This window comes from Dasypus novemcinctus, chromosome X, assembly GCF_030445035.2.
Source record: "Dasypus novemcinctus isolate mDasNov1 chromosome X, mDasNov1.1.hap2, whole genome shotgun sequence".
Taxonomy (NCBI): Eukaryota; Metazoa; Chordata; class Mammalia; order Cingulata; family Dasypodidae; genus Dasypus; species Dasypus novemcinctus.
The window spans coordinates 30,727,269-30,753,988 of record NC_080704.1 but is presented as its reverse complement, the minus strand read 5'-3'; the positions used below and the strand labels follow the sequence as shown (position 1 = coordinate 30,753,988).

At 39.2% G+C, this 26,720-nt stretch overlaps 1 long non-coding RNA gene across 2 annotated transcripts; it reads left to right on the top strand.

Annotated features, from left to right (window-relative positions):
* Positions 1-1,020: 1,020 nt before the first annotated feature.
* Positions 1,021-25,203, top strand: LOC131277171 (uncharacterized). Of its 2 annotated transcripts, XR_009184336.2 has the most exons (33): positions 1,021-1,129; positions 11,706-11,827; positions 11,968-12,028; positions 12,478-12,543; positions 12,735-12,851; positions 12,988-13,053; positions 13,251-13,367; positions 14,850-14,914; positions 15,111-15,223; positions 15,364-15,428; positions 16,146-16,268; positions 16,409-16,474; positions 16,900-16,964; positions 17,161-17,273; positions 17,414-17,478; positions 18,196-18,318; positions 18,459-18,524; positions 18,961-19,025; positions 19,222-19,334; positions 19,475-19,591; positions 20,257-20,379; positions 20,520-20,585; positions 21,011-21,075; positions 21,272-21,384; positions 21,525-21,589; positions 22,307-22,429; positions 22,570-22,635; positions 23,061-23,125; positions 23,322-23,434; positions 23,575-23,639; positions 24,357-24,479; positions 24,616-24,681; positions 25,123-25,203. It is a non-coding gene; the product is annotated as an uncharacterized lncRNA (long non-coding RNA). The 2 variants fall into 2 exon arrangements; XR_009184338.2 differs by lacking the exons at positions 1,021-1,129; positions 11,706-11,827; positions 11,968-12,028; ... (2 more) ...; positions 12,988-13,053; positions 13,251-13,367 and adding an exon at positions 14,684-14,714.
* Positions 25,204-26,720: the final 1,517 nt, after the last annotated feature.

Below are 26,720 nucleotides of genomic sequence, written 5' to 3'. Positions count from 1 at the left end.
GGTTTGCTTTTTTATCCAGTCTTAGAAATGCTGCCTTTTTATTTTTTTTAAGGAGATACCAGGGATTGAACCCGGGACCTCATACATGGGAAGCAGGCACTCAATCTCTGAGCTACACCTGCTCCCCTCTCCTTTTTTAATTGGAATGTTTAGGTCTTTAAAATTTTGTAATGTTTTTATTAAAATAGTATGATTGAAAAAATTGACCATCTTGCCCTTCATTTTCTATTTTCTTATCTGTTTTTATTTCTCTGTTCCTCCTTTCTTGCCTACTTCTGTGTTTTCTTTTTTTAAAAATTTTTTATATTTGTCAATTTAAATCCCTTTGTTGGATTTTTAGCTGGGGCAGCTTAAAAACATTCCCACATATTCTTTGACACCTTTTCCTTCAAGAGATGTGGTTTTTGGTCCTCCAAGGATTCTGGGCCAACCAGAGAGATTCTGTTGAAACCATTACCATACATCTGTTGTGATGCTACATAAATTTCTAGGCCAAAATTCTAGCCAACTGACAAAACCAACTGCCAACAGTGGAGGGCGCCATCTTGGCCCATTTGCCCTATGACCTTCACTCCCTCCGGTAGTTCTCAGTTTACATCCGGCATCATTGACCTTCAGCTGAAGAACTTCCGGGAGACAGCTTAAAAACATTCCCCCATATTCTTTGACATCTTTTCCTTAAAGAGAATTTATGGTCCTCCCAGGATTCTGGGCCAATCCTAGGGACGCTCTTGAAACCATTACAATGCAGCAATTGTGATGCCCCTAGTGGAGGGCGCCATCTTGGCCCTCTTACCCAGTGCCCTTCACTCTTTCCTGTAGTTCTCAGTTTACATCCGGCATCACTGACCTTTAGCTGAAGAACATCCGGGAAGCAGTGTGATTACAGGTTGGCCGGAGGCAAATTGTCTCAACTTTGTTAACGTGAATGCTTATTTCACTCCCAGTTGGAAGGAGAATTTTGCCAGATATAGAATTCTGTGTTGACAGTTTTTTCTTTAATTCTTTCAGCATTGGAAAGATTCTGCACCATTTTCTCCCGTTGTCGATGGGTGCTATTGAGAAGTCAGCCATCTTCTCAAAGCCTGTGACAACATCTCACCTCTGAATGCTGCATAGTTCCTAACAGGTTAGTCAACATTTAAATCATTGTTCCCCTGTCCATAATGTGTTTTTATTTCACTGACAGTTTTGGTGGATGCATATTTGTTAACTTTATTAAGAGTCTACATATGTCAAGTATATGTCATATTACAGTATGCTAAAATATTTCAAAAATTATATACCTATTTTTCAACCAAAATTCTTTAATTTATATAAACGTGTATTTAATTTGACTGACAGTAACAAAAAAAAGCAAAATTTAAAAGCTAATGTAAAACTAACAAATGACAAAAAAAACCCTATGTGTGATATTTAAACTAATTATATGACACTAAAACATTGAAAGCATATTTCCAAGCAAAATGCCTAACTACTAAAACTTATTTTCTTCTAACTGCTGATCTAATTCTAATGTTGACCTGAATAAGAATTGTATGAGAACAGCCAAAACTGTTGATAAAGAAAACGACATGAAATTTGTAAAATATTTAATGTATATGATAATTATATAATGTCCAATAACATTCAGCTTTGGCAAAGCATTTTATATGTACAGTAATTTGAATAAACATATAGTACAAATCAGAATTAATAGTGTAACACAATATATAGAACTTAGGTAAAAGTTACAAGAAAAAATTTGTGTGTGGACGTAATAGATAATAATTTTGGTGTTTTAATTAATGAAATGATGGCCTGTTTAACAAATGGTATTAGTAGAAAGCACCAAAGGATATATATATTAAAAAGTTCTAAGGAGCAATAAGTTTGTTATCCATGGTTAACATTTAATGTTAAGTAAAATAAATAGATACTTTTTATATTCTTATCCTGGTAGCAAATTATGGATTATGGCAAAACAACAATCGTGAAATAAATTATGGTATGTCCAGCTTTTACAGTCAGTTGGGTACATCTATATTTACAGAAAACATCTTCAAGACATCTTGCCAATAAAAAAAAGGAAACTATAGACTTTCAGATACATGCACAAATACATAAATATTAGTTATGTAAATGTTTACTTATGTATTCATTTGGTAGTATGCACATTTGATGGCTAATCATGGTTATTTCTGCAAAGGGATCTGCATCTGCATTTTTGGAAATTTTGTGCTGAGCACATTTTTTGTAATTAATAAAATAAAAGTGAAAGAAGTAGTCACATTTATGGCATATTAAGGTTGTTTTGAAGTATCTGTTATCCTATTTTTTGTCTCTATAGAATTACCTTTTCTGATAATTTCACATCAGTGCATTCATGAAATACATGATCTAATTTGTCCAGTTTCCTTCAACTTGCATAATGTTTTTGAGGCTTATCTGTGCTAAATTGGAATGCCACTGTTAGATATACCACACATTGTTTATCCAATTACCAGTTGATGGAAATTTCAGTTCTTTTCACATCTTGACCATTATAAATTAAGCTTCTTTAATGTTTTTGTAGAAGTCTTAGTATGGACATATATTTTCATTTCCTTTGGGCAAATACCTAGGAGTAGAAAGGTTGAATCATGTGTGGAGGTGTGTTTAACTTTTTAAGAGACTGCCAAAATGTTTTCCAAAGTGGCAGTACCATTTTGGATTTCTACCAGCGTTACATGAAGTTCCAGTTGCTCCACAACCTTACCAACACTTGATTTTGTGACACTTTTTAATGTTAGCCTATAATAGGAATTGGTATGTGGTTGTAGATTTTATTTGCATTTCCTTGAAGACTAAAGATACTGGGAAGATTTTCATGTGTTTCTTGAGTTTTCTTTAGTGAAGTATGTACTCAAGGCAATTGTCCATCTATTTAAACTTGTCTTCTTATTAATCGAGAAGAATTCTTTATATGTTCTGGATAGAAGTCCTTTTTTCATATATGTGATATACATGAATTGTTAATTTCTCCAAGTTTGTGACTTGCATTCTAATTTCTTAACATTTTGAAAGAGAATTTATATTTTGATAAAATACAGTTTAAATATTTACTTTTTGCATCCTGTGTAAGAAATCTTTCCCTACACAGAGTATGAAAAGATTTTCTCCTATGTGTTTTATAGTTTGTATCTTTATGTGGTGGTCTAAGATCCATTTCAAGTTGATTTGTGTAGTGTGAAATTGGAGTCAAAGTACATTTTTCCATATGGTTATTTAGTTGATACAGTACTAATTGAAACAACACTTCTTCCATTAGATTAATTTGACACCCTTGTCAAAAACTAATTGACCATATTTCTCGAATTTCTATTGTTTTTCCATTGAATTCTTTCCTTATGCCAATATGATAGTGTCTTAAATATTGGAGCTTTGTAGGAAGTCCTGAAATCAGGTAGTAAAAATCATTCAATATCATTTTTCAGATCTTTCTAGAACATGTTTGGACTGTTATAGGTCCTTTGCATTTCTATATTAGTCTTAGAATTATGTTGTAATTTTTTAAATAAAAAGACTCCTCACATTTTTATTGAGCATGAACCTATGAATCAGTTTGGAAAGAATTGACATCTTACCACTATTGAATTTTCCAATCCAAGAACATTGTATATCATTCCCTTCATTTAGATTGTCTTTAATTTTTCTCAGCAATGTTTGTAGATTTCATTTATAGGTATTGCAAATATTTTTGTTAAATTTCCCCCAGCTATTTCATGTTTTTTGATGATATTGTACATGATAATGGTTTAATTTCGCTTTCAAATGGCTATTTGCTAGTATATACATATGCAAATGTTTTTATGTACTGATCTTGTATCCTACAATCTCAATTATTAGTTCTATTTGCTTGTTTATATCCCTTAGGATTTTATACATAAATTATGCCATATCTCATCAAAATATTATCATTTTCCTATTTGTATACATTTTATTGCTTTCTCTTGCCTTATTAAACTTACTAGAACCTGCATGTCAGTATTTTTTTAAATTTTAATTTATTTTTTAATTATCTTTTTTAAAGTTAATAGATCACACAAAATGTTACATTAAAAAACATAAGAGGTTCCCATATACCCCACTCTCCACCCGCATAACCCCATCATTTTTTATTGTATGTTTTTGAAGATACATAGATCACAAAAAATGTTACAGTAAAAAATCTAAGAGGTTCCCATATACCCCCCCCCACATGTCAGTATTGACTAAATGAGATAAGAACCAGCACCTTTGCCTTGCTTCTGCCTATGGGAAATCATTAAGTTCTAATTTAAATATTATGTTAACTGTAGATTTTTTCGTTGATGCACTTAAGAGGTAATTCCCTTCTATTACTGTTTTGTCAAATCCCATCAAATTGTACACTTATATTTGGTGAGTTTTAGCGTATACAAGTTATCCCTCAAAAAAGATGAAAGCAGATTAAAAAGAGGAGGATCACCTTAAATATTTACTGGGGATATTCTTCAGATAGCTAAAAACCACAGAATATCGATTGTTTTCTTATATTTAATGTGTCTTCTATCCATTCCCATTGTTATATGTCCACATATGTAAAATATGAAAATAAATGTGTCACATCCCATTTATTGTTAGAATTAAATGTCTTGAAGTTTAGGAAAGTATTTTATAAACCAAGGGGAATGATGCAGTCATTAAATTATTATGTTTTCTTTTCAGAAATTGATATATTATCTCTGATATTTCTGGGTACATTTAGGATTTTGATTTTTTTTTTCTGAGTATTTACACAAGATGATAGCAATCTGAATATATCCATAGCCTCTTCTTAGTTGTTAAAAATCCATTTCAACAATGTTACTGAAAATAAAAATAAGAACACATCAAGGAGCAAAAAACAGGCCACTGTATAGTATCTAACAGTGACTCTGAAGCTTAGAAACAAAGCATCATTTCCTTGAGAAGCTTCAACAAATGATATATTTCATCCTCTCTAAATTTTACCTGTCTCTAATAGTTAGCAATTATTTCCTGGGCATTCATCCTAGATTGTTGCTAGGCAATGACTAAAGGCTTGCATATTCTCAGTTTACCATTTGCTGCATAGGATTTCTTGCATGACTCTTTGCCAAAATATTGCTTTTCATTCTGAAAATTAATAAAGTATGCTTATCTATGTAGGGTTTAATGTAAATTTTTTTCTATGTAAAATAGTCTTTTTGGAGAGGAAATGAAATTTGTTGGCTCATTGACTCTTATAGAATTTGTTCAATTTGTAATCACTTTTCCAGTTTGGAAACACAAACACACACACACAAACTGTGCAGGGTCTATAAAAGAAAAGCAAGCCATATCACCACTCTGACATATGGTTCATCTGATTTGATTCAGTTCATTTCGCTGGAAGGGATGCCTGCTGGGAAGTAGATCTTTTCTGTTTATATAAAATGCACTGAAAAACCAAATAGGAATGTTGGTATACCTTTTATAATCATACTTGTAGTTTTCTTTTCTATTTTATAACATTGTTAAAGTTTATTTTTCTGTGGATCAACTAAACCATCCAGGGTTGTTGGGGAGTGGCAGTGATAACTTACTTACAATCACAGTACAGGGGTCCAAAAGTTAGATTGAGTGTTAGTGACTCCTTGAGCAAATAACTAAAATTCTGCAGTCCTCTGCTAAGTATTTTTTTTTTTTTTTTTGGCAAAATGAGGATAGTAAGCATTTCCTCATAAATTTGAAAAAAAATGGAATGGAATGGTAATAGAATAAAAGTTTTAAGAAATATGAAATCCCCCAAAACAAAGTTTGTTGTTAAATCTCCAGCAAATGTGCTGTGATTAAGGCCTCTGTCTGAAAAGAGGGAACCATCTCTGCTTTTCCTCATCTATTCAAATGTCTCTAACAATATTCTTTCTATGCTATTCCCAAGTCTTATATAATCCTTTCTATTTCAATAGTAGGAAAATCTTTCACATTTTCCTTTTATTTAGGACTCATTATAAAATGCAAGGACATTTTAACCTTAAGTTCAAATTTTAAAAGATAATCCTTCTGTACATTTTTAACCCTTTCTTTGCATCAGATTCCAAGTAACTCTGTCTTTATCATTATAATTTGCACAAAGATATCGTCTAGGATTCAAAATGAACTTACAATGCTTTAGGTGCAAAATTAATTTTAATATAGGGAAGCGGACTTGGCCCAGTGGATAGGGCATCCGCCTACCACATGGGAGGCCCGCAGTTCAAACCCCAGGCCTCCTTGACCGGTGTGGAGCTGGCCCACGCGCAGTGCTCATGCGTGCAAGGAGTGCCGTGCCACGCAGGGGTGTCCCCCACTTAGGGGAGCTCCACGCGCAAGGAGTGCACCCCGTAAGGAGAGCCGCCCAGTGCGAAAGAAAGTGCAGCCTGCCCAAGAATGGAGCCGCATGCGTGCAGAGCTGACACAACAAGATGATGCAACAAAAAGAAACACAGATTCCCGGTGCCACTGTTAAGGATAAAAGCGGTCACAGAAGAACACACAGCGAATGGATACAGAGAGCAGACAACTGGGGGGGTGGGGGGAAGGGGAGAGAAATAAATAAAAAATAAATCTTTAAAAATTTTTTTAATATATTCAGACTTATAGTTTTCTCTTCTGATTTGTTGCTTAAATACCTAAAACATGATAAACAATTGGCCATATTTATTTTGTCATATTATATCTCTCAGTCACTCAAAATATATATCTGGTAGCTTATGTTAAGAATGGATTTTTTTATAATATCCTAGCACTATTTAATAACTATCCACTGAACTATGACAGCACTTGTATGTTGAAATTTTATGTGTACTGGAGTCTCTTTCTTTCTGGGCTAGCTCTTCCATTTGTCAGTCTATTTATATACAATTACCATACTTTTCTTTGTAGTAGGTAATAATTTTAGTATCCATTAGGGTAAGGCTCCTTTCAATCTTCATTTCTAAAGTTCTCTTATGCTTGCTTTTTATTCTTCCCCATGTTTTTGGAATTATTTTGGTTAATGGGAAAGTGATCTTATTGGGATTTTGAGCCAAACTGCACATTTTTCGAAACAGTTATTTGTGGAGCAAAATTAGGCAGCAGGGATAGGAAAGAGCAGTGAATTACCTCTTACTGGAAAAATATTATGTTCCTCATTTATGTACTGGGCCTTATTGCATAGGGGGAAAAATGTGGAACTCACAGCTCACACAACAGAAGCTTTCCTCCCAAGTATTTGAATGACTAAAATAGTGATCTTGCCAATGTCAGATAGTAATCTAAGTACAATATTTCCATTACTTAGATCATTATAATTGTATCCCTCTAAATGTTCTTTTAATAAGGACAAAAGAATTAAACTATGTTGTTTTTGGCAATTGAATTGTGACTCATAACTGTTTAACCATTCTGAGGTAGATGCATGTAGATTTCTGAGTACGTAAGAGTTACATTTTTAATATTCAGGAAAGAAACACCGACACTTACTGAAATGAAATTAAATCAGTGAGTGATATTTTCCTATGAGTGTTCATATAAATGGGGCCTTTTCAAATTCTGTCACTGAGACAGTTTTTCACTCAGTACTCAGAAAGAAAGTCTTAAGGGAACAAAAGAAAAATGATAAAAGATTTCTGATTGATGAATATTCTAAATTGTAATATATATACACAGGTACTTTTAATGTATAATAGAATGTCATGATTGCCAAAATGAAAGGGTCAATGGGTACTGTGGAACTTTAGAAGAAGGAGAAATTACTGTTGTCTAGAGCAATCTGGTATGACTTCATGGTTGACTTGGCATTTGAACTCCATCTTAGCAGACGGTCTAGATTTGGGGATGATAGGATGGCATTGCTGAAAGAGTTGAGGCAAAGCCACTGAGGTGCGAAGACTCAGTATATATTCAGGGAAAATTAGGTAATTTATTTTGGCTGGAACATACAGTGTGTCACAAAAAACAGTGGGGAATAATTTTGGAAAGATAATTGCAGGCCAGATGGCAGAATATCTTGAATACTAACTATTACAGTGTGAATTTTATTTTGTTGGTAATTTGGACCCCATGAAGTATTTTTTTAAAGGCATCAGTCTCATTGGTGCTATGTTTTTGAAAGGTTACATACGGATTGTCTTCATAGAATGAACAGTTAGGCTGCATATTCATATACCAGTGAGATTCCAAGATTCTAAAATCTTAGCAGGTTCAGAAAGGACTACATAATGTTATTTAACCAACAATAGGAAAAGTCCATCGACTAAGCCAGTTCTACCTTTGTCCTATAATGTTTGATGTCAAATTCCTAATATTTTTTTCCTTGTCCTTCACTTTTATTTAAAGAAAGATGTTACTATCTTTGGGAAGGAGTTAACTGATGTAATATATCTTGCCATCTAGAATATTAGAATAACAAATATGATATGAAATATTAAAAAGAATGCCAGCATATTGCACTAATTATAAAGCATATCATTTGAACATAAATTTGAGATATTACATTTACTTTCTCAAAATAGCAACAAATCACTGTGCCTTAAAGACATCCCTGCTATCCTAAAATTAAAGAACTAGAACATCAACACGGGCTAATTTAGGGTTTCACATGGGATTATTAGTTTATTTAATTTTTAAATAAAGTCCATACTTACAAATTAAAATCTTCATTTATCATGCATATTTATTAAATTAAGACATACAGTAGATATTCATTTTGATGAACAAAAAATGTAAAGGAAGTCAACTCAATAATTGAGTGCTCATGCATTAAAAGAAATAAATTAAAAAGCAGCAAAATCTAGTTATAACTGCTGGTACTGTATTAGTGGAAACCAAATCAGTTCTTAGTGGCACTTAATCTTGTTATATTGCAATAGCTAATGGATAATTTTTATTAAAAGCTAAATATCTGTAGCACATCAACTATGAATTTTGTTTAGAAAAGAACATTGATGCTGAATAAGAGTCTGGGCTATGATGTGGACCATTGACTATGGGGTGCAGTGATGCTCAGAGATGAACTTACCAGGTGCAATGGATGTATCACGATGATGGGAGAGAGTGTTGCTGTGGGGGGAGTGGGGGGCGGGGGCGGTGGGGTTGAATGGGACCTCATATATTTTTTTTAATGTAATTAAAAAATAATAATAATAAATAAATATTAAAAAAAAAAAAGCCTATAGCACAGGAATTTTGGAAGCTGACAGATCAGGCTTAGTAATTCTTAGGATGTGAGGAGATTTCTAAGGCTTAACATTTACCAGTTTTTCATGTGTGAAATTTCGATTGTATGCTTGACCACTTGTATCATGTCTGATGAGTCATTAAGATAGAAATATATGAAAGTTAATACAGGACCTGGTAATGCATTGGATACAATAGGTGAGAGAGAGAGAGAGGTAGGTTAGATTGACCCCTAGATTTTGGCTCACATAACAGAATGGCTTGGTAGCTGACATTCACAAGATAGTAGAGAGAATTTAAAAATGGGGGTGAGAAGTGGAGAAAATTTCAGTGTGACTTTTTACATATGATTTTTAAGTACCTTGTATTCAACTAAATAGCGATACCAAAAATGCCAGTGGACATTCAGATATGGAAATCAGAAGATTTTGTCTGTGACAGGGAAATGCATTTTAGCAGTTATCAGTATATAAATTGCCAGTTGAGAAACTGAAAGTAAACTAGACTGCTAAAGAAAACTTTGAAGAGTAAGAGGAGAAACTGGTAGCCTGAGACTAAAGCACTAAATATTAATATTTCATCATTTTCTGACTGAGTAAAAGAAATTGATCATGAAAGCCTCTATTTTTAAAAATTTGGAATCTTTAACTCTGTTAATAACACAGAAATAGCTCTTCTAAAGCTGCTGCCTTGCCTTCTTCTAACAGATTGATTCCTTGCTCTTGCCCTGCATCAGTGGAAATCTAAGTGCTGTTCTTCTAGAACAGGGGTTCTTAACCAGGACCCTTGGGGGTCTGTGGAAAGATTTCAGGTGGTCTATGAGCTTGAATTGAAAAAAATCACCTTATTATCTTTATTTTCTCTGACCTTTACCTGAAATCTAGCATTTCCTTCACTTACGAATGTATGCAATAAATTACAGTAGTATTTGTTTCATATCACATTACAGATGTTGCACATCTTGAAAAATCGCTTACACTCATCCATATTTCAAAATTATGGTAGTCATTAGACCCAGTGCTAGCTGAGTATCATGGAACTATCTGCCGCTACTTTCTGAGAAGGGATCTGTGGTTTTCACCTGACTGGCAGAGGAATCCATGGAACAAAAAAGATTAAGACTCCCTGTTCTAGAATATGATGGCATGATGAAGTTAGAGCATAAGGTGAAGGATAACTCAGCAGATCTTTGTTCTGAATTTCAGGCAACCATCTCAGCACTTTCCATATTCAATTTGTAATTTCCATGTTGTTTGAATTAGTATCATAGAGTTCACATCAGAAATTTTTTATTTGTGTGTTGGGGGTCCCCAAGACCACCCTCAGATTTCAGTTATTTATTGGAAGGACTCAGCGTACAGAAAAAGATGTTTCATTTCATGATCATGCTTTATTACAGTGAAAGGAAACACTAAACACGTCACAAAGAGGCACTCCAGGAGAAACCAGGCACCAAGCTTCCAGTTATCCTAATCAAATTAGTAATTCCCATGTAAAGTAAATTACAAAGAAAAAAGTGAGATAGAGGGGAGTCCAGGAGGAACACTGTGCAAACTTCCAGTTGTTTGTCCACATGGTGTTAGGAATGTATATGCTATTTGAATTATGTAAAGAGTGTTCATATCAGCCAGTACTTATGCACTGCTGTACTGGGGGTCCCCGGGACCACCCTTAGTTTTGATGCTTCTCTAAGAGGACTCAGTAATCTCAAAACAAGATAACTCATTTAACTGTTTATTATGGCAAAGTGACACATTAAAATCAGCAAAGGAAAAAAGGCAGATAGAGTCCCAGGGAAACACAGTAAAAGTTTCCAGTTGTCCGCATTGTTTTAGTAATTGCCATGCTATTTGAATTAGGTAAAGAGTGTTCATATCAGATATTATTTATTCATTGATGTGCTCGGGGTCCCCAAGAACACATTTAGTTTCGATTATCTCTAAAGGACTCAGTGAATTGAGAAGAAGCTATTATACTCACTGTCTTATTTCTTACACCAAAGTAACACAGGTTAAAGTCTGCTAAGAAAAAAGGAGGATAGAGAAGAGTCCAAGGGAAATACAGTGGAAGGTTCTAGGAGCCTACATTATTTTACTAATTCCAATCATATTTGAATTAGGTAAAGAGTGTTCATATCAGACATTATCTAATCATTGATCTGGTGGGAGGCCCAGGACAACCCTTAGTTTCTGTGATTTTCTAAAGGACTTGGTGAACTCTGACCAAACTTTTATATTCACTGTCTTGTGTATTACAAAAAAGTGACGGAGTTAAAAGTCTGCTAAAAAAAAAAAACAAAAAAAAGAAAGAAAGAGAAGAGTCCAGGAGAAACACAGTAAAAGCTGCAAGAGCGCACATGGTTTTAGTAATTCCTATGATATTTGAATGGAGTAGAGTGTTCTGTCAGACGTTATTTATTGACTGATGTGCTGGTGGGCCCCAAGACCACCATTAGTTTCGATTATCTATAAAATACACAGTGAACACAGAAAAAGCTGTTATATGCACTTTCTTGTTTATTACAGCAAAGGGACACGGAATAAAATCTGTCTAGGAAAAAGGCCGATAGAGAAGACTCCAGGAGAGACACGGAAGAAGCTTCCAGAATCCCACATGATTTTAATAATTCCAAGGCTAATTGAATTAGGTAAAGAATGTTCGTACCAGGCATTATGTCCTCATTAAACTTGGGGGACTCCATAAGACCATCCTTCATTTTGGTGATTGTCTAAAATGACTTACTGAACTCTGACCCATCTCTTATACTCTTCTCTGTTCCTCTTACAGCAAACTGACGGGGTTTAAAGTCTGCTATGGAAAAAAGTGGATACAGTCCAGGACAGACACAGTAGGAGCTTCCAGAGTCCTGCATCATTTTATTAATTCTTCTGTTATTGTAATTAGGTGTACTGTTCATATCACACATACTATATTCCTTGATGTGCTAGCGGTCCTGTAGAACACCCCTGATTGAATGACCTCTAAATGATTCCATGAAATGAGAACAAGCTCATATACTCGCTTTGTTGTATATTATCGCCTAGGAATGGGGGTTAAATTCTGCCTAGGAAAAAGGTGGATATATAAGGATCCTGGGGCAGTACGATAGAAGCTCAGAGAAACCGACATAGTCTTAGTAATTCCAAGGCTATTTGAATTAGGTAAAAGATGTTCCTAGCAGAAATTATCTCCTCATTGATCTGTGGGAAGTTCCTGAGACAACTGTTCCTTTCCATGATTGTGTGAATGGACTTACTGAATTCTGACCCAGCTATTACACTCGCTTTCTTATTACAGCAAACTGATGGGATTTAAAGACTGCTAAGGAAAAAGGTGATTACAGTCGTGTCCAGGACAGACACGGTAGGACTTCAAGAATCCTGCATCATTTTATTAATTCTTCTGCTATTGCAATTAGAGTGTTCATATCAGACATTATATATTCCTTGTTGTGCTGGCAGTCCCCAAGACCCCCTTAGTATCGATGACCTCTGAATGACTACATGAATGCAGAACAACCTCTTATACTCTGTTTCTTGTTTATTACCGCCTAGTTACGCGGGTTGAATTCTGCCTAGGAAAAAGGCTGATAGAGAAGAGTCCGGAGGAAACACGAAAAAAGCTCAGAGAAACCAACATCGTCTTAGTAATTCCAATGCTATTTGAATTAGGTAAAGAATGTTCATATCAGGAATTATCTCCTCATTGATCTGCGGGAAGTCCCTGAGACCACCGTTTCATTCAATGATTGTGTAAAATGATTTACTGAACCCTGGACCAGCTATCACATGCTCTTTCTTATTACAGCAAACTGACGGGGTTTAAAGACTGCTGAGCAAAAAGGTGGATACAGTCATATCCAGGACAGACACGGTAGGAGCTTCCAGAATCCTGCATCATTTTCTTAATTCTTCTGCTATTACAATTAGGTAGAGTGTTCATATAAGACGTTATATGTTCCTTGTTGTGCCGGCAGTCCTCAAGAACCCACTTAGTTTCAATAACCTCTAAATGACTCCGTGAATGCAAAACAAGCTCTGATACTCATTTTCCGGTTTAATACCCCCTAGGTACGCAGATTAAATTCTGCCAAGGAAAAAGGGACATAGAAAAGAGTCTGGGTGAAACACGGTAGAAGCTCAGAGAAGCCAACATCATCTGAGTTATTCCATTGCAACTTGAATTAGGTAAAGGATGTTCATATCACGAATTATCTCCTCATTGACCTGCGGGAAGTCCCAAAGACCACCCTTCCTTTGAATGATTGTGAAAAAGGACTTACTGAACTCTGAACAGCTATTACACTCTCTTTCTTATTACACCAAACTGATGGGTTTAAAGTCTCCTAAGGAAAAAGGGAGATACAGTCGTGCCCAAGACAGACACGGTAGGAGCTTTAAAAAGCCTGCATCATTTTATTAATTCTTTTGTTATTGCAATTAGGTAGAGTATTCATATCAGACGTAATATATTCCTTGATGTGCTGGTGGTCCCCAAGAACACCTTTTTTTTTTTTTTTTTTTTTTTTTATTTAATTCCCCCCCCTCCCCTGGTTGTCTGTTCTTGGTGTCTATTTGCTGCGTCTTGTTTCTTTGTCCGCTTCAGTTGTCGTCAGCGGCACGGGAAGTGTGGGCGGCGTCATTCCTGGGCAGGCTGCACTTTCTTTTCACGCTGGGCGGCTCTCCTCACGGGTGCACTCCTTGCGCGTGGGGCTCCCCCACGCGGCTGCGCATGGCCAGCTCCACACCGGTCAAGGAGGCCCGGGGTTTGAACCGCGGACCTCCCATATGGTAGACGGACGCCCTAACCACTGGGCCAAAGTCCGTTTCCCCCAAGAACACCTTTAATGTCAATGACCTCTAAATGACTCTGTGAACACAAAACAAGCTTATAGACTCAATTGCTTCCTTATTATAGCCTAGGAACAGGGGTTAAATTCTGCCAAGGATAAAGGCACATAGAGAAGAATCCTGGGGCAATACGATACAAGCTGAGAGAAGCCAGTAGTCTTAGTAATTCCAAGGCTATTTAATTAGGTAAAAGAAGTTCCTATCAGGAATTATCTCCTCATTTATCTGTAGGAAGTCCCTTGGACTACCCTTCCTTTCATTGATTGTCCAAAGGACTTACTAAACTCTGACCCAGCTATTACAATCCCTTTCTAATTACAGCAAACTAATGGGATTTAAAGTCTGCTAAGGAAAAGGAAGAGAGAGTCCTCTCCACGACAGATAGGGTAGGAGCATCAAGAACCCTGAATTATTTTATTAAATCTACATTTATTGCAGTTAGGTGTAGAGTTCATATTAGACATTATATGTTCCTTGTTGTGCTGCCGGTCCCCAAGAACCCCCTTACTTTCGATGACCTCTAAATAGCTCCATGAATGCAGAACAATCTCTTATACTCAGTTTCTTGTTTCTTACCGGCCACGGACACAGGTTAAACTCTTCAAGAGAAGCGTCTTGGAGAAACATGGTAGAAGCTCAGAGAAGCCGACATCGTCTTAGTAATTTCAATGCTATTTGAATTGGGTAAAGAAAGGGCATGTCAGGAATTATCTCCTCATTGATCTGCGGCAGGTCCCAGAGACCACCCTTCCTTCCGTTCGATGATTGTGTAAAAGGACTTAAACTCTGAACTAGCTATTACATTCTTTCTTATTACAGCAAACTGCTGGGGTTTAAAGTCAGCTAAGAAAAAGGGGCATACAGTCGTGTCCACGACAGACACGGTAGGCCTTCCAGAATCCTGCATCATTTTCTTAATTCTTCCGCTACTGCAATGAGGTGTAGTGTTCATATCAGACATTATGTATTCGTTGTTGTGCTGGCGGTCCCCAAGAAGCCCCTTAGTTCCGATGGCCTGTAAAGGACTCCGTGAATGCAAAACAAGCCCTTAAACTCAGTTTCTTGTTTTTCGTCACCTAGGAACGGGGGTTAAATTCTGCCAAGGAAAAAGACAGAGAAGAATCCTGGGGAAATACGCTAGAAGCTCAGGGAAGCTGACATCGTCTTAGTAATTCCAATGCTATTTGAATTGGGTAATTGATGTTCATATCAGGAATTATCTCCTCATTGATCTGGGGGAAGTCCCTGAGGCCACCCTTCCTTCTGTTGGATGATTGTGTACAAGGACTTACTGAACTCTGAACCAGCTCTTACGTTCTCTTTCTTATTACAGCAAACTGAAGGGGTTTAAAGTCTGCTAAGAAAAAGGCGGATACAGTCGTGTCCACGACAGATACGGTAGGAGGTTCAGGAAGCCTACATCATTCTATTAAATCTTCTGTTACTGCAAGTAGGTGTAGTGTTCATATCAGACATAATATGTTCCTTGATGTGCTGGCGGTCCCCAAGACCACCCTTAGTTCGATGACCTCTAGATGACTCCGTGAATGCAGAACAAGCCCTTAAACTCAGTTTCTTGGTTATTACCGCCTACAAACTTGGGTTAAGTTCTACCTAGGAAAAAGAAAGGGGGGTAGAGAAGAGTCCGGGGGAAACAAGGTAGAAGCTCAGAGAAGCCGGTATCGTCTCAGTAATTCCAATGCTATTTGAATTAGGTAAGGGATGTTCACATCAGGAATCGTCTCCTCACTGACCTGCGGGGAGTCCCTAAGACCAGCCTTCCTTTCGATGGCCGTATGAAAGGACTTACTGAAGTCTGGCCCAGCGCGTTCCCTCTCTGTCTTGTTGATTGCAGCATACTGTCGGGTTTAAAGTCTGCTCAGAGAAAGGCGGATACAGTCGTATCTACAACAGATCCCGTAGGAGCTTCAAGAAGCCTGCATCATTTTGTTAATTCTTCCGCTATTGCCATTAGTTGTAGTGTTCATATCAGACATTATATGTTCCTTGTTGTGCTGCCGGTCCACAAGAACCCCCTTAGTTTCGATGACCCATAAATGACTCCATGAATGCAGAACAATCTCTTATACTCAGTTCCTTGTTTGTTGCCGCCAGGGAACGCCGGTTACATTCTGCCTAGGAAAAAGGCACAGAGAGAAGACTTCTTTCTGGGTGAAGCACGGCAGAATCTCAGAGAAGCCGTCGTCGTCTTAGTACTTCCAATGCTTTTTGAATTAGGTAAAGAGTGTTCCTATTAGGAATTATGTCCTCACTAACCCGCGGGAAGTCCCTAAGACCACCCTTCCTTTCGGTGATTGTCTACGAGGACTTACTGTTCTCTGACCCAGCTGGTTCCCTCTCTATCTTATTTATTACAGCAAACTAATGGGGTTTAAAGTCTGCTAAGGAAAAGGGCGGATACAGTCGAGTCCAGGACGTACACGGTAGGAGCTTCCAGAGTCCTGCGTCATTTTATTACCTTTCCTGCTATTGCAATTACGTAGGGTATTCGTATCAGACATTATATGTTCCTTGCTGTGCTGGCGGTCCCCAAGGACCCCCTTAGTTTTGATGACCTCTAAATGACTCCGGGAATGCAGAACAATCTCTTATAGTTAGTTTCTTGTTTATTACCGGCCACGGACACAGGTTAAACTCTTCAAGAGAAGCGTCTTGGAGAAACATGGTAGAAGCTCAGAGAAGCCGACATCGTCTTAGTAATTTCAGTGCTATTTGAATTGGGTAAAGAAAGGGCATGTCAGGAATTATCTCCTCATTGATCCCTGAGACCACCCTTCCTTCCGTTCGATGATTGTGTAAAAGGACTTATTAAACTCTGAACTAGCTATTACATTCTTTCTTATTACAGCAAACTGCTGGGGTTTAAAGTCAGCTAAGAAAAAGGGGCATACAGTCGTGTCCACGACAGACACGGTAGGCCTTCCAGAATCCTGCATCATTTTCTTAATTCTTCCGCTACTGCAATGAGGTGTAGTGTTCATATCAGACATTATGTATTCGTTGTTGTGCTGGCGGTCCCCAAGAAGCCCCTTAGTTCCGATGGCCTGTAAAGGACTCCGTGAATGCAAAACAAGCCCTTAAACTCAGTTTCTTGTTTTTCGTCACCTAGGAACGGGGGTTAAATTCTGCCAAGGAAAAAGACAGAGAAGAATCCTGGGGAGATACGCTAGAAGCTCAGGGAAGCTGACATCGTCTTAGTAATTCCAATGCTATTTGAATTGGGTAATTGATGTTCATATCAGGAATTATCTCCTCATTGATCTGGGGGAAGTCCCTGAGGCCACCCTTCCTTCTGTTGGATGATTGTGTACAAGGACTTACTGAACTCTGAACCAGCTCTTACGTTCTCTTTCTTATTACAGCAAACTGAAGGGGTTTAAAGTCTGCTAAGAAAAAGGCGGATACAGTCGTGTCCACGACAGATACGGTAGGAGGTTCAGGAAGCCTACATCATTCTATTAAATCTTCTGTTACTGCAAGTAGGTGTAGTGTTCATATCAGACATAATATGTTCCTTGATGTGCTGGCGGTCCCCAAGACCACCCTTAGTTCGATGACCTCTAGATGACTCCGTGAATGCAGAACAAGCCCTTAAACTCAGTTTCTTGGTTATTACCGCCTACAAACTTGGGTTAAGTTCTACCTAGGAAAAAGAAAGGGGGGTAGAGAAGAGTCCGGGGGAAACAAGGTAGAAGCTCAGAGAAGCCGGTATCGTCTCAGTAATTCCAATGCTATTTGAATTAGGTAAGGGATGTTCACAACAGGAATCGTCTCCTCACTGACCTGCGGGGAGTCCCTAAGACCAGCCTTCCTTTCGATGGCCGTATGAAAGGACTTACTGAAGTCTGGCCCAGCGCGTTCCCTCTCTGTCTTGTTGATTGCAGCATACTGTCGGGTTTAAAGTCTGCTCAGAGAAAGGCGGATACAGTCGTATCTACAACAGATCCCGTAGGAGCTTCAAGAAGCCTGCATCATTTTATTAATTCTTCCGCTATTGCCATTAGTTGTAGTGTTCATATCAGACATTATATGTTCCTTGTTGTGCTGCCGGTCCACAAGAACCCCCTTAGTTTCGATGACCCATAAATGACTCCATGAATGCAGAACAATCTCTTATACTCAGTTCCTTGTTTGTTGCCGCCAGGGAACGCCGGTTACATTCTGCCTAGGAAAAAGGCACAGAGAGAAGACTTCTTTCTGGGTGAAGCACGGCAGAATCTCAGAGAAGCCGTCGTCGTCTTAGTACTTCCAATGCTTTTTGAATTAGGTAAAGAGTGTTCCTATTAGGAATTATGTCCTCACTAACCCGCGGGAAGTCCCTAAGACCACCCTTCCTTTCGGTGATTGTCTACGAGGACTTACTGTTCTCTCACCCAGCTGGTTCCCTCTCTATCTTATTTATTACAGCAAACTAATGGGGTTTAAAGTCTGCTAAGGAAAAGGGCGGATACAGTCGAGTCCAGGACGTACACGGTAGGAGCTTCCAGAGTCCTGCGTCATTTTATTACCTTTCCTGCTATTGCAATTACGTAGGGTATTCGTATCGGACATTATATGTTCCTTGCTGTGCTGGCGGTCCCCAAGGACCCCCTTAGTTTTGATGACCTCTAAATGACTCCGGGAATGCAGAACAATCTCTTATAGTTAGTTTCTTGTTTATTACCGGCCACGGACACAGGTTAAACTCTTCAAGAGGAGCGTCTTGGAGAAACATGGTAGAAGCTCAGAGAAGCCGACATCGTCTTAGTAATTTCAGTGCTATTTGAATTGGGTAAAGAAAGGGCATGTCAGGAATTATCTCCTCATTGATCTGCGGCAAGTCCCAGAGACCACCCTTCCTTCCGTTCGATGATTGTGTAAAAGGACTTATTAAACTCTGAACTAGCTATTACATTCTTTCTTATTACAGCAAACTGCTGGGGTTTAAAGTCAGCTAAGAAAAAGGGGCATACAGTCGTGTCCACGACAGACACGGTAGGCCTTCCAGAATCCTGCATCATTTTCTTAATTCTTCCGCTACTGCAATGAGGTGTAGTGTTCATATCAGACATTATGTATTCGTTGTTGTGCTGGCGGTCCCCAAGAAGCCCCTTAGTTCCGATGGCCTGTAAAGGACTCCGTGAATGCAAAACAAGCCCTTAAACTCAGTTTCTTGTTTTTCGTCACCTAGGAACGGGGGTTAAATTCTGCCAAGGAAAAAGACAGAGAAGAATCCTGGGGAAATACGCTAGAAGCTCAGGGAAGCTGACATCGTCTTAGTAATTCCAATGCTATTTGAATTGGGTAATTGATGTTCATATCAGGAATTATCTCCTCATTGATCTGGGGGAAGTCCCTGAGGCCACCCTTCCTTCTGTTGGATGATTGTGTACAAGGACTTACTGAACTCTGAACCAGCTCTTACGTTCTCTTTCTTATTACAGCAAACTGAAGGGGTTTAAAGTCTGCTAAGAAAAAGGCGGATACAGTCGTGTCCACGACAGATACAGTAGGAGGTTCAGGAAGCCTACATCATTCTATTAAATCTTCTGTTACTGCAAGTAGGTGTAGTGTTCATATCAGACATAATATGTTCCTTGATGTGCTGGCGGTCCCCAAGACCACCCTTAGTTCGATGACCTCTAGATGACTCCGTGAATGCAGAACAAGCCCTTAAACTCAGTTTCTTGGTTATTACCGCCTACAAACTTGGGTTAAGTTCTACCTAGGAAAAAGAAAGGGGGGTAGAGAAGAGTCCGGGGGAAACAAGGTAGAAGCTCAGAGAAGCCGATATCGTCTCAGTAATTCCAGTGCTATTTGAATTAGGTAAGGGATGTTCACATCAGGAATCGTCTCCTCACTGACCTGCGGGGAGTCCCTAAGACCAGCCTTCCTTTCGATGGCCCTTTAAAAGGACTTACTGAAGTCTGGCCCAGCGCGTTCCCTCTCTGTCTTGTTGATTGCAGCATACTGTCGGGTTTAAAGTCTGCTCAGAGAAAGGCGGATACAGTCGTATCTACAACAGATCCCGTAGGAGCTTCAAGAAGCCTGCATCACTTTATTAATTCTTCCGCTATTGCCATTAGTTGTAGTGTTCATATCAGACATTATATGTTCCTTGTTGTGCTGCCGGTCCACAAGAACCCCCTTAGTTTCGATGACCCATAAATGACTCCATGAATGCAGAACAATCTCTTATACTCAGTTCCTTGTTTGTTACCGCCAGGGAACGCCGGTTATATTCTGCCTAGGAAAAAGGCACAGAGAGAAGACTTCTTTCTGGGTGAAGCACGGCAGAATCTCAGAGAAGCCGTCGTGGTCTTAGTACTTCCAATGCTTTTTGAATTAGGTAAAGAGTGTTCCTATTAGGAATTATGTCCTCACTAACCCGGGGGAAGTCCCTAAGACCACCCTTCCTTTCGGTGATTGTCTACGAGGACTTACTGTTCTCTGACCCAGCTGGTTCCCTCTCTATCTTATTTATTACAGCAAACTAATGGGGTTTAAAGTCTGCTAAGGAAAAGGGCGGATACAGTCGAGTCCAGGACGTACACGGTAGGAGCTTCCAGAATCCTGCGTCATTTTATTACCTTTCCTGCTATTGCAATTACGTAGGGTATTCGTATCAGACATTATATGTTCCTTGCTGTGCTGGCGGTCCCCAAGGACCCCCTTAGTTTTGATGACCTCTAAATGACTCCGGGAATGCAGAACAATCTCTTATAGTTAGTTTCTTGTTTATTACCGGCCACGGACACAGGTTAAACTCTTCAAGAGAAGCGTCTTGGAGAAACATGGTAGAAGCTCAGAGAAGCCGACATCGTCTTAGTAATTTCAGTGCTATTTGAATTGGGTAAAGAAAGGGCATGTCAGGAATTATCTCCTCATTGATCCCTGAGACCACCCTTCCTTCCGTTCGATGATTGTGTAAAAGGACTTATTAAACTCTGAACTAGCTATTACATTCTTTCTTATTACAGCAAACTGCTGGGGTTTAAAGTCAGCTAAGAAAAAGGGGCATACAGTCGTGTCCACGACAGACACGGTAGGCCTTCCAGAATCCTGCATCATTTTCTTAATTCTTCCGCTACTGCAATGAGGTGTAGTGTTCATATCAGACATTATGTATTCGTTGTTGTGCTGGCGGTCCCCAAGAAGCCCCTTAGTTCCGATGGCCTGTAAAGGACTCCGTGAATGCAAAACAAGCCCTTAAACTCAGTTTCTTGTTTTTCGTCACCTAGGAACGGGGGTTAAATTCTGCCAAGGAAAAAGACAGAGAAGAATCCTGGGGAAATACGCTAGAAGCTCAGGGAAGCTGACATCGTCTTAGTAATTCCAATGCTATTTGAATTGGGTAATTGATGTTCATATCAGGAATTATCTCCTCATTGATCTGGGGGAAGTCCCTGAGGCCACCCTTCCTTCTGTTGGATGATTGTGTACAAGGACTTACTGAACTCTGAACCAGCTCTTACGTTCTCTTTCTTATTACAGCAAACTGAAGGGGTTTAAAGTCTGCTAAGAAAAAGGCGGATACAGTCGTGTCCACGACAGATACGGTAGGAGGTTCAGGAAGCCTACATCATTCTATTAAATCTTCTGTTACTGCAAGTAGGTGTAGTGTTCATATCAGACATAATATGTTCCTTGATGTGCTGGCGGTCCCCAAGACCACCCTTAGTTCGATGACCTCTAGATGACTCCGTGAATGCAGAACAAGCCCTTAAACTCAGTTTCTTGGTTATTACCGCCTACAAACTTGGGTTAAGTTCTACCTAGGAAAAAGAAAGGGGGGTAGAGAAGAGTCCGGGGGAAACAAGGTAGAAGCTCAGAGAAGCCGGTATCGTCTCAGTAATTCCAATGCTATTTGAATTAGGTAAGGGATGTTCACATCAGGAATCGTCTCCTCACTGACCTGCGGGGAGTCCCTAAGACCAGCCTTCCTTTCGATGGCCGTATGAAAGGACTTACTGAAGTCTGGCCCAGCGCGTTCCCTCTCTGTCTTGTTGATTGCAGCATACTGTCGGGTTTAAAGTCTGCTCAGAGAAAGGCGGATACAGTCGTATCTACAACAGATCCCGTAGGAGCTTCAAGAAGCCTGCATCATTTTGTTAATTCTTCCGCTATTGCCATTAGTTGTAGTGTTCATATCAGACATTATATGTTCCTTGTTGTGCTGCCGGTCCACAAGAACCCCCTTAGTTTCGATGACCCATAAATGACTCCATGAATGCAGAACAATCTCTTATACTCAGTTCCTTGTTTGTTGCCGCCAGGGAACGCCGGTTACATTCTGCCTAGGAAAAAGGCACAGAGAGAAGACTTCTTTCTGGGTGAAGCACGGCAGAATCTCAGAGAAGCCGTCGTCGTCTTAGTACTTCCAATGCTTTTTGAATTAGGTAAAGAGTGTTCCTATTAGGAATTATGTCCTCACTAACCCGCGGGAAGTCCCTAAGACCACCCTTCCTTTCGGTGATTGTCTACGAGGACTTACTGTTCTCTGACCCAGCTGGTTCCCTCTCTATCTTATTTATTACAGCAAACTAATGGGGTTTAAAGTCTGCTAAGGAAAAGGGCGGATACAGTCGAGTCCAGGACGTACACGGTAGGAGCTTCCAGAGTCCTGCGTCATTTTATTACCTTTCCTGCTATTGCAATTACGTAGGGTATTCGTATCAGACATTATATGTTCCTTGCTGTGCTGGCGGTCCCCAAGGACCCCCTTAGTTTTGATGACCTCTAAATGACTCCGGGAATGCAGAACAATCTCTTATAGTTAGTTTCTTGTTTATTACCGGCCACGGACACAGGTTAAACTCTTCAAGAGAAGCGTCTTGGAGAAACATGGTAGAAGCTCAGAGAAGCCGACATCGTCTTAGTAATTACAGTGCTATTTGAATTGGGTAAAGAAAGGGCATGTCAGGAATTATCTCCTCATTGATCCCTGAGACCACCCTTCCTTCCGTTCGATGATTGTGTAAAAGGACTTATTAAACTCTGAACTAGCTATTACATTCTTTCTTATTACAGCAAACTGCTGGGGTTTAAAGTCAGCTAAGAAAAAGGGGCATACAGTCGTGTCCACGACAGACACGGTAGGCCTTCCAGAATCCTGCATCATTTTCTTAATTCTTCCGCTACTGCAATGAGGTGTAGTGTTCATATCAGACATTATGTATTCGTTGTTGTGCTGGCGGTCCCCAAGAAGCCCCTTAGTTCCGATGGCCTGTAAAGGACTCCGTGAATGCAAAACAAGCCCTTAAACTCAGTTTCTTGTTTTTCGTCACCTAGGAACGGGGGTTAAATTCTGCCAAGGAAAAAGACAGAGAAGAATCCTGGGGAGATACGCTAGAAGCTCAGGGAAGCTGACATCGTCTTAGTAATTCCAATGCTATTTGAATTGGGTAATTGATGTTCATATCAGGAATTATCTCCTCATTGATCTGGGGGAAGTCCCTGAGGCCACCCTTCCTTCTGTTGGATGATTGTGTACAAGGACTTACTGAACTCTGAACCAGCTCTTACGTTCTCTTTCTTATTACAGCAAACTGAAGGGGTTTAAAGTCTGCTAAGAAAAAGGCGGATACAGTCGTGTCCACGACAGATACGGTAGGAGGTTCAGGAAGCCTACATCATTCTATTAAATCTTCTGTTACTGCAAGTAGGTGTAGTGTTCATATCAGACATAATATGTTCCTTGATGTGCTGGCGGTCCCCAAGACCACCCTTAGTTCGATGACCTCTAGATGACTCCGTGAATGCAGAACAAGCCCTTAAACTCAGTTTCTTGGTTATTACCGCCTACAAACTTGGGTTAAGTTCTACCTAGGAAAAAGAAAGGGGGGTAGAGAAGAGTCCGGGGGAAACAAGGTAGAAGCTCAGAGAAGCCGGTATCGTCTCAGTAATTCCAATGCTATTTGAATTAGGTAAGGGATGTTCACAACAGGAATCGTCTCCTCACTGACCTGCGGGGAGTCCCTAAGACCAGCCTTCCTTTCGATGGCCGTATGAAAGGACTTACTGAAGTCTGGCCCAGCGCGTTCCCTCTCTGTCTTGTTGATTGCAGCATACTGTCGGGTTTAAAGTCTGCTCAGAGAAAGGCGGATACAGTCGTATCTACAACAGATCCCGTAGGAGCTTCAAGAAGCCTGCATCATTTTGTTAATTCTTCCGCTATTGCCATTAGTTGTAGTGTTCATATCAGACATTATATGTTCCTTGTTGTGCTGCCGGTCCACAAGAACCCCCTTAGTTTCGATGACCCATAAATGACTCCATGAATGCAGAACAATCTCTTATACTCAGTTCCTTGTTTGTTGCCGCCAGGGAACGCCGGTTACATTCTGCCTAGGAAAAAGGCACAGAGAGAAGACTTCTTTCTGGGTGAAGCACGGCAGAATCTCAGAGAAGCCTTCGTCGTCTTAGTACTTCCAATGCTTTTTGAATTAGGTAAAGAGTGTTCATATTAGGAATTATGTCCTCACTAACCGGCGGGAAGTCCCTAAGACCACCCTTCCTTTCGGTGATTGTCTACGAGGACTTACTGTTCTCTGACCCAGCTGGTTCCCTATCTTATTTATTACAGCAAACTAATGGGGTTTAAAGTCTGCTAAGGAAAAGGGCGGATACAGTCGTGTCCAGGACGTACACGGTAGGAGCTTCCAGAATCCTGCGTCATTTTATTATTTTTCCTGCTGTTGCCTTTAGGTAGAGTATTCGTATCGGACATTATATGTTCCTTGCTGTGCTGGCGGTCCCCAAGGACCCCCTTAGTTTTAATGACCTCTAAATGACTCCGGGAATGCAGAACAATCTCTTATACTTAATTTCTTGTTTATTACCGGCAAGGGACACAGGTTAAACTCTTCAAGAGAAGAGTCTGGGGGAAACATGGTAGAAGCTCAGAGAAGCCGACATCGACATAGTAATCCAATGCTCTTTGAATTTGGTTAAGGATGTTTACATCAGGAATTATCTCCTCACTGACCTGCGGGAATTCCCCAAGACCCACCCTTAGTTTTGATGACTTGTAAATGACTCTGTGATCTCATAGCAAGCCCATATAGTCACTTTCTTGTTTGTTATTGCCTAGGAATGGGGGTTAAATTCTGCCTTGGACAAAGTAGACTACAGAAGAATCCTGGGGAAATATGATATAAGCTCAGAAAGGGGACATCATGTGAGTAATTTCTAAGTCCATTTCAATTAGGGAAAGGATGTTCATATCAGGAATTATCTCCTCATTTACCTTTAAGAAGTCCTTAAGTCAAGTCCACCTTTCCTTTCAGTGATTGTCTAAAAGGACTTGCTGAACTCTGACCCCCCTGATACACTCTCTGTCTTGTTTATTGTAACAAACTGATGGGATTTAAGTTCTGGTAAGGAAAAAGGTGGATACAGTCGTGTCTAGGACGTACATGGTCGGAACTTCGAGAAGCCTGCACCTTTTTATTAATTCTTCTGCTATTTCCATTAAATATAGTGTTCATATCAGACATAATATATTCCTTCATGTGCTGGTGGTCCTCAAGAATATCCTTAGTTTTGATGACCTCTAAGTGACTCCAAAAACTCAGAACAAGCTTATATACTCACTTCCTTCTTTATTATCGCCTAGGAATGGGGGTTAAATTCCGCCTAGGTAAGGCGGATAGGAAAGAGTTCGATGAAACTCGGTAGAAGCTCAGAGAAGCCGATATCGTCTTAGTCATTCCAATGCTATTTGAATTAGGTAAAGGATGTTCCTATCAGGAATTGTCTCATCATTGACCTGTGCGAAGTCCCCAAACCACCTTTCCTTTCGATGGTTTTCTGAAAGAACTTACTGATCTCTGATCCAGCTTTTGACTCAGTCCTGTTTATTACAGCAAACTGTTGGGGTTTAAAGTCTCCTAAGGAAAAAGTCAGATACAGTCATGTCCAGGACAGACACAGTTCGAGCTTCCAGAATCCAGCATCATTTTATTAATTCTTTTGCTATTTCATTAGGTAGAGTGTTCATATCAGACAATATATTCCATGTTGTGCTGGCGGGCCCAAGAACCTCCTTAGTTTTGATGACCTCTAAATGTGTGTATGAATGCAGAACAAACTCTTGTACTCATTTTCTTGTTTATTATCACCTAGTTATGCGTATTAAATTCTGTGTAGGAAAAACGCGGATAGAGAATATTCTGGGGGAAATTTGGTAGAAGCTCAGAGAAGCCGACATCATCTTAAAATTCCATTGCTATTTGAATTAGATAAAGAATGTTCATATCAGGAATTATCTCTTCATTTTTCTGCGTCCAGTGCCTAAGACCACCTTTCATTTCGATGATTCTCTAAAAGGACTTGCTGAACTCTGACCCACCTTTTTTTTTAAACATATCAATTTTATTGATACATATTAATAACAAAGCATACAATTCATCCAAAGTTTACAATAAATAGTATTTGGTATAAACACTTAATTGGGCATTCATCACTTCAGTCATTATTAAAGCATTTTCATTATGGCAATAATAATAAAAAACAAAAAACAGACAGACAAACAAGAAAATTCCTCACCCCTCTCTCTCTCTGCTTCCCCTGCTATATATAGCTGCTATTTCTGGCTATTCTTGCCCACAATTATTTATTAGTTTATTAAGCATTTTTTTAAAGATAAATTCATGTATCAGATGATCTATCCAAAGCACCCACCTTTTA